Raw genomic sequence first — 7,500 nt, 5'->3', positions numbered from 1 at the left:
GTTACAGATGAAATCTTCCCTTGGACAAATCTTCTCTAACAGTTGCCTGATACTGAGCCACACCTCTTTTCAAGACTGTGACTCTTTATTTCCCCCTCAAAGATTCCACTTTCCCCCACCCTCTAAGATTTATTAAGGTGATCCACACCACTTGCTGCCTTAAAGGTAATTGTTTTGCTCTGGAAAAGCTGTTCTTTCCCATTATTTCACTGATGGGCTAGAAGCATTGCAGTGGCCCCATGGAATATGAATTAGACCCAAGAATTATTATTGACATCAGTAAACTACACAAAGTTACCAAATAAGTCTGCTGAACTGACAAATCCTTGAGAGTAATTATTTTCATGGATAGGCTGGAACTATCCTTTTTCATGGATGCATGGAAAGCTTCCATGAAAAAAAAAAATACTTCCTTAAGAGACAAGCCATTGTTACTTCACATAACGGTATGGGTTCATGTTAGGGTTTGGGGGGAGAAGAGATGGTTTAATTTGTGGAACTACAATAGCTAAAAGTATTTATCGGTCAGTATCTGTATCGTAGGCAAATGTAAAGTTATGGAGGAGGTTCAGGGGTGGGGTAACTATAAAACAATCAGAGAAAATTGTTATAGTTTCTCTATTCTGTGTTTATTTTTTACAAAACATTCCAATGTACCCTGGCAGTTACTGACTTTACACCTTTTATGGACTTTGAAAGTTGTGTAACCTTTTCAGAGGAAGGTGATAGACACAATATCTATTTACACAAGGACACATTTCCCCTTTCGTTATATTCAGTTTATTCAAGGTTTTATTTCCAAGGTCTTATTACTATAAAACTTAAAGCTAGACAAGGTCTGCCCTCATGTCAGATAAAAAAAAAAAAAAAAAAAAAAAAAAATACCAAAACAATTTTGATGGCTTGGAGGCTTATTATTTCATACTTCCAGGTCCTAAATAAATTATAATTATTTTCACATTCCTCTTGAATATCCTTCAGGCATGATAATGAGCATATTTTTCTATATAGCCTCTTAATATTTTTTAAATGGTTGATTATTAAAATAAGTCATTGAATGATCATGAATACTAATAATTAGAATCTTCTAAAATTTTTTTTCTCTTTTTCCATATTGTTGGGAGACATTCACTTAGTGTATTTTATAGAACTTTGAAGAACTGTTGGCAAATGGATGTATGAAAGTACCTGTGTATAGCAACTGTTCTGGAGTCTTCCCTCAGCATGTCATCAGTGTAGGCTACTAGACATTCCCAGCCATTAAAGGGAATTAATGACTTGTGTTCTGGAATATGGATTAGTTAAGTATTATATCATTAGAGCGTAGGCATATTATAGATGTAGACAGTGAAGCTGGAAAAATTCTAAGATGGAAATTACAACTACAAAAACTTACTAAATAAGGGAGAGTGGATGTGTTTGAAACCTCAATATAAGGACTAGTTTCCTTGGTAGGAGTTGAGTAAGGTAATCAGAACCATTCCCTAGATAGGAGTCCTAGATACACAGGAAAACCTGCATATGTTTGCTTTTATAAAAAATAAACAGATGTGAAGTCATTGGGAAAACGTGAATTTCGCTTAGAACATGATGACCTAGGAATACCATGTCTTCTCTTCAAAGATAACTGAATCTCCTGTTACAAGTTCCCTAGCCAATATCTGTTTTTATGATAGCTTGGTGAAGGGAGGATCCTTGCCTTTATTTTTATTTGCCATTATTTTATTTTTATTTGTCTTCATATGAAGGAAGAGGTTAGCTATATAACTAAGATGTATTACCTGAACATAGGAGCTTATCCAGAGCCTCAAATTTATGAAAATGTGAAGCTTTAAAAAAAAAAAAAAAAATCACTCCCATACTGAAATGTGAAAACCTCTCCCAGGTGCAAGGGAAGCTGCCAGTACTTCCAAAAGAGATGAGCGGCTGCCATCTTCCCAAGACGCTCCTGTAACCAGGAAGTCGGGGCGCCTCAGAACAGGCCTCCCCCACTGAAACCTGGGCATGGCAGAAATTCCTCTCCCATTTCACTTAATATGCATATTTTTTACATAGCTAATCTGAAATGGAAACATTTTTATCCCTATACTCAAAACTGCTTTTGTTTTATCAGCTGACATTTTACAACTCATTAATTTATAATGCGGGTTTAATGCCTTTGAATGTTCCTGGGATAAAAAATTAAAGTGACCAAGCTAGTTTGTATAAAGGCTGGCTATAGTATGTTAATAGTAGTGCCTTTATAACATTGTTTTGTACTGAATAGCACATTCCATTTGAATATATAAAATTGGCATGGTCTCTTTTTTCTAGCATTAATTTATCTTTCTTTCAACTCTCAGAGATAGTTAGGCTGTTTCCATTTTTAATTGAGAAATTAAGGCTCATGTACTTCAGTGACACATGTTCACATTCAGAAGAAAATCTTGGTTTGAAATTTGTCTTTGCCTTGTTGTACCTGTCACCAAACCCCATTATTAAATGAGAAATCATACCTTGAATCTGGTCCTGTGATCTTTACCCACCCAAGTGCAGAGGTAACAAGTTAGCTGTGATAAAGGAGTTTCAATGATAAATCTTCCCTGAAAAAACAAACGTCCATGGATAAAAATTCTTGAAGTAGAGCCACATCTCATCCTCAATAGCATATACCTGGAAAGCATGATATGGGGGAAGGAGGGAGGAATAAAGGTCAAGGTCCATGTGAAAAGTTTAAGAAGGCCCTTGCACTTAGCCACACAGAAGGGCATTCTAAGAAAGCAACCCAATGAGGCCTTTAATCCACTGGCCCAAACATAAATGATCTCCAAGCATCTAAAGCACAAGAGATTTAGGAAACCAAATGACTCACAAATTCCAAAGGACTTTGTTCCAACTTTAATCCATATTATTAGCAGACACATTTTAAAAATGAGGTTGCCTGTCTGTATGACATCTTAACTGAAAGATTTGGCATGCTCCATCCTACCCACCCCCCCAGAACACCTTTGCAAATCAAGTTTTAAATGAGGGACCAACACCAAATTGTGGCTGGCATACATTCAGATCTTTTTCACCCCTAGCTTCCACACATTGGAAGCAACAGACACTGGAGCAATGGCCCATCTTTGTTATCATTTCAGTGGTTAGAACAGTCACATCATGCTGCATTTCCATGTTAGTGTTGTCATACTTCACAAAGTACCATCGCACATACAATTTCGTAGGCTCCTGTGACATTCTCATAAACAAGGAACCCATTATCATTATTTTCACCAATTTGTACCAAGTTTCCTTGGGTGATAGGCCAAGGCCACACAGCTGGTTACATGTTGGTGCTGGGACACAAGGCAAGTCATCAAGCTCCTAATTCTGTGAACTGCCTCTTTATTTCTATTGTTTCCAAACTATTGCAGGAAACATGGGTGTATTGTTAGATTCTGGTAATTGATCAAATTGGTAGGCTTCTATAACTCAAATTAAGGGGATCCATGAAAGTAACAATCATCAAAACAATTTAGAATTAAGCAACAATCCCCATTTTGTGGCATGAAAATTCCAAAAAGTCTCAGGGATTTCTATTCCTTTACTGTGCACTTGTGAAGTTTAAATTAAGATTGCATTCTTCTCTGAGAATTTGTATTATTATGTATCGTTCTGTGTGGTGGTTGTCTGCTCAGAGAGGGGCTTTCTAACTCTGGCTTTGCCACCAACCTGTTGTACCGTTGTTGACAAGTCATTTGACCTCCAACTGCCCATATTATCTCCTTTGTCACATGTCAAGATTTGACTTCAAGATCTCTCCAGCATGACAATTTTATAATTTTTTCTCCAAATAAAATGTAAGCTTCCTGAGGTGAGAATAGCACCTCCTTGTATCTTCTGAATTGACCACATTGTAGGTATTGTAGGTATTTAATAAATTTGATGAGGGCATTGGAAGACTTATTGGCACACTTAACTTGAGTGGAATTATAGGAAATCGTTGTCGACTGCCTTATTAACAATTAACTGTCTATAATCTGCATATGTAATTTTCCTTTACATCAATAAAACTTCTGCTTCTGGTGAAGATGAAGTATTGCCCCTTCACATCAGTTCTTTTGCACATTAATAAATTAGCTCCTGATATCTTATTTGTACTGTAACTGCCAGAGTAATGTAGAGAAAGCATACAAGTAGGAAAAGGGGTTAGTTAGGTAACATTGTATAGGGCATCTTCAAAACAACAGTTCTGGTATTTCAAATGTCAAGCTAATTATCAGCAATGTTTAAATGCTATAACAGGCCATTTTTGCAAATGCTGAAATTTTCCAGCAGGTATGGACATTATAAAAATGTCACATTTTGCTACTGTTCCTTTCCATGTCCCTAGAATACAAAAATCTGAAAATAAAAGTTATAGCTGTAGACAATAAAGAGAAATCGTTATTTGTTTTGCATATGACTGTAAAATTAATTGTCATACTGATACAATTTAGAGTATTGTTTACTTGGAAGGAAGAATAGAGAGGATTTAATATAATGTAATCTGGTGAAGTGAAAATAATGCTTATTATAGATCAACTATGCAGCCTTTTAAATATAGGTTTTTAGTAATGCATATTCAGATATATCTTTCCAGGCCCATTTGCTATAAAGCAAATTTAAGTATCAGCTTTATACCCTTTGGTAACCCCATATTACACATACAGTTTTAGAGAAAATGAAACTTTAATATGATTCCACATAAAATGGTGAGCCATGCCAATAATTCATATGCACTTCATATGCAAATAGTTTTATCTTATCCATCAATTATCATGTAAACATGGTATCACATGGCAAATTTCCCTGTAATACAGTACAGTACCTGTATATAATTATGGGTGCATTTTGCCAATGCAACTGTTACACAGAATTGTAATTAATTCCTCTGAAGATTACTGTGAGAGTTTTGGATACTGATGCTGTTTTTGGACATTTATTACTGCTCTTTAGTTGGCTTTTTGCTGTGCCTCAGAGACAGATGTAAAATTAGTGTCTATTTTCAGCCAGCAAACAGTACATCTTTCCTCTTGTTTATTGAATTGCAGAAAGGAATTCTTTGGGCTCCCACTTCTTTGTGGTTTTGAAGTAACCGTCTGTTTTTGTGCCAGCCATGTTGCTCCAACACATGTATAAAATTTTGCTGAGACTCAACGTTAGGGGTGGTTTATTTGACTCAATGTAAGGACCAAATAGAACTTGCTAAGGTCTGTAGGAGGTTCTGTGCTTTGAACGCTGAATAAAAAAGTATGTATCCTAAGTTCAAAAATAGACGCTGTTCTTACATATTCTGCCCAATGACCCTCATTTAAAAGGAGTACACATTGGTTATTACACAAAACTGAACCTTGTCTTTGCAGAGAAAAGTTAAGCTATGTTATTAAGATCTCAGGCCAGGAATGATGGTGGTGACAAAGGATCAAAACAGGAACAAATGGGAAAATGAAGCTATTTGTATTTCATAATATAAATGGAGTTAGGCTTATCATTATTGACCCTTCCATAGTAAGAATATTTTGTAATGAAAATTTCCCCGATACCTGCACTGGACAAATCTACTGACAAGACTTGAGAGAAATATTTAGAGTAAGATCCTTGGAATTCAGGATTTGGGGGATGGGGTAGGGAGCACAATGTCTGTATCAGTGGATTTAATTTTGATTGCCAGGAGGTCAACCTGAAAAGACAAAATGAAATGATCACTTGTGAATTCTGATACAAAGGCTAAGTTTTTATGAATTATTTTACCTGCATTAACAAAAAAGAGGAAGGGGGTAGCGCACCAGCATAATGGCTTATGGGAATGGAGATCCTAGTTAACACAGCTCTGGAAAAGATGGCCTACTGCTTCTGTAAGTGAACTTGACAGCAGTTATTTATTTAGTTTAAAAGTATTTACTACTATTTGTGAGCACGAACCCTAAAGGTTGTGAAGTATTGTTGGCCTGTGAAGGTGATGGATGCTATCCTCCTGACCCTATATGGTGAGACATGACTTCATTGCTTGTTTAGATTGTTCTGATATTTGGGACTCCTCAAGGGCTGTTCATAAATCATTTATCTCTCTCTCTCTCTTTTTTTTTTTTCCACAAGAAAATATTTCAATTGTATTGCTGCAGGAACACTTACGTGTCGCGCGGGATATTGTGGTCCATGCAGAAAAAGACCTTAAAAGGCATGGGTTTTTTTCCAGGATAAAGGCCTTTTAATGCCTGTCCAGCCTTAGATAATTTTATTCACTCCTTCTGGACCTTTCTTTATTCATCCTGTGCCCAGAGATCAGTTTTTAGGAGGTGGGTTGAAAGCTTCCCAGGCCTTAGGAGCTTTTGTTGTAGACCCCCCTCCCCCCCAACACACTCAGCGTTCAGAAAATTTGTAAAGAATCTTCTGCTTGTTGCTAAGAAATGGTTAAATCTCAGTCACTAGGAAAAAAAAAAGCAGCACATTATTGATTGTACTAAGGTATATCTGGACCACACAGCTAGAGCAGAGATGTTCGAATATCTCTCTTTTTGTAGATCTGAGGGCATTACCCAGCCTGAACTTGCCTAAGCCCTTGTGGTCACACCTCTTGAAAAGGTTTTGTTTCCCCCGTCAATTGGTATTCAAACCAGGTCAGCAGATTCTGTTTGCCCAGCTCCGCTGCCGTTTTCATTTTAATTTGCACCTGTTGTGCAGTTGTTCGGAAGGCAAGTGCAGACCCGCGGATTATACAAAGATCATATTATGAGCAGATATGCACGGTGTAATCTTTTTGTCCCCAGCCTCACATGACAAAAAAAATCTCTCTCTTTTTGTTCCTTTTTTACTCCCTGGGAACCTGTCAAAGCAAACAGATATGACTGACTAAAATTTGTAACTAGACATGTTTCCAGAATTCTCCAAAAGCATTATGAACCTGACACACAATCCTTTTCATTTTTTTCCTCCTTTTCTGCCACTTTTGTATAATCCGATAGCTGGCAAGAGCCACTTGAGATAGCTCAGTTGATAACTTAGCAGAGGATTGCTTTATTAGGCGCAGAGAAATCAAAATGAACCTGAAAATTGTTTGCGCTTTTTTTTTTTCCACCGGCTTTTTTTTCTTTCTCTCTCCCTCTTGTTCCCATGATGTCATGGTCCTAACTTGTTTTTTTGTGTGTGTTTCTGGAGAGTTGGGTTAACAGTTCTTGGCAATCCTGTGTGTGCGTAACGGCTGGTGTGTTTCTCTAGCTGAGCTAATGCCCCGTGTTTATTACTCTAATCTTTCTTGTCTGGTGGTAAAGTGGACAATTTATGTACTAGCATGTAGGCCGAGAGCCTGTGAGGGCTGACTAATTCAGAAACAGCCACCTTCAATTGAGTTCACAGACCTTATTTACAGGCTGTCTATTTTAAGAAAAGCTACTGAGCATTGCTGGGACTGAGGGCTGCAAAAGCAGCCCGCCGGTTCTTGTGAGTTATTTGAACATTTGTGTTGGTCTTGCCTGTGTCACTTTGAAATCTTCTGTAATT

The 7,500-nt window shown here is 37.1% G+C and overlaps 1 protein-coding gene across 5 annotated transcripts in view; it reads left to right on the top strand.

The window, feature by feature from the left end:
- Zeb2 (zinc finger E-box binding homeobox 2) overlaps positions 1-7,500 on the top strand; it is a 131,979-nt gene that overhangs the window by 80,634 nt on the left and 43,845 nt on the right. The window lies entirely within an intron of this gene.

Source organism: Sciurus carolinensis, chromosome 3 (genome assembly GCF_902686445.1).
Source record: "Sciurus carolinensis chromosome 3, mSciCar1.2, whole genome shotgun sequence".
NCBI lineage: Eukaryota > Metazoa > Chordata > Mammalia > Rodentia > Sciuridae > Sciurus > Sciurus carolinensis.
The sequence above is the reverse complement of the archived record's forward strand: the minus strand, read 5'-3'. Positions and strand labels throughout refer to the sequence as shown.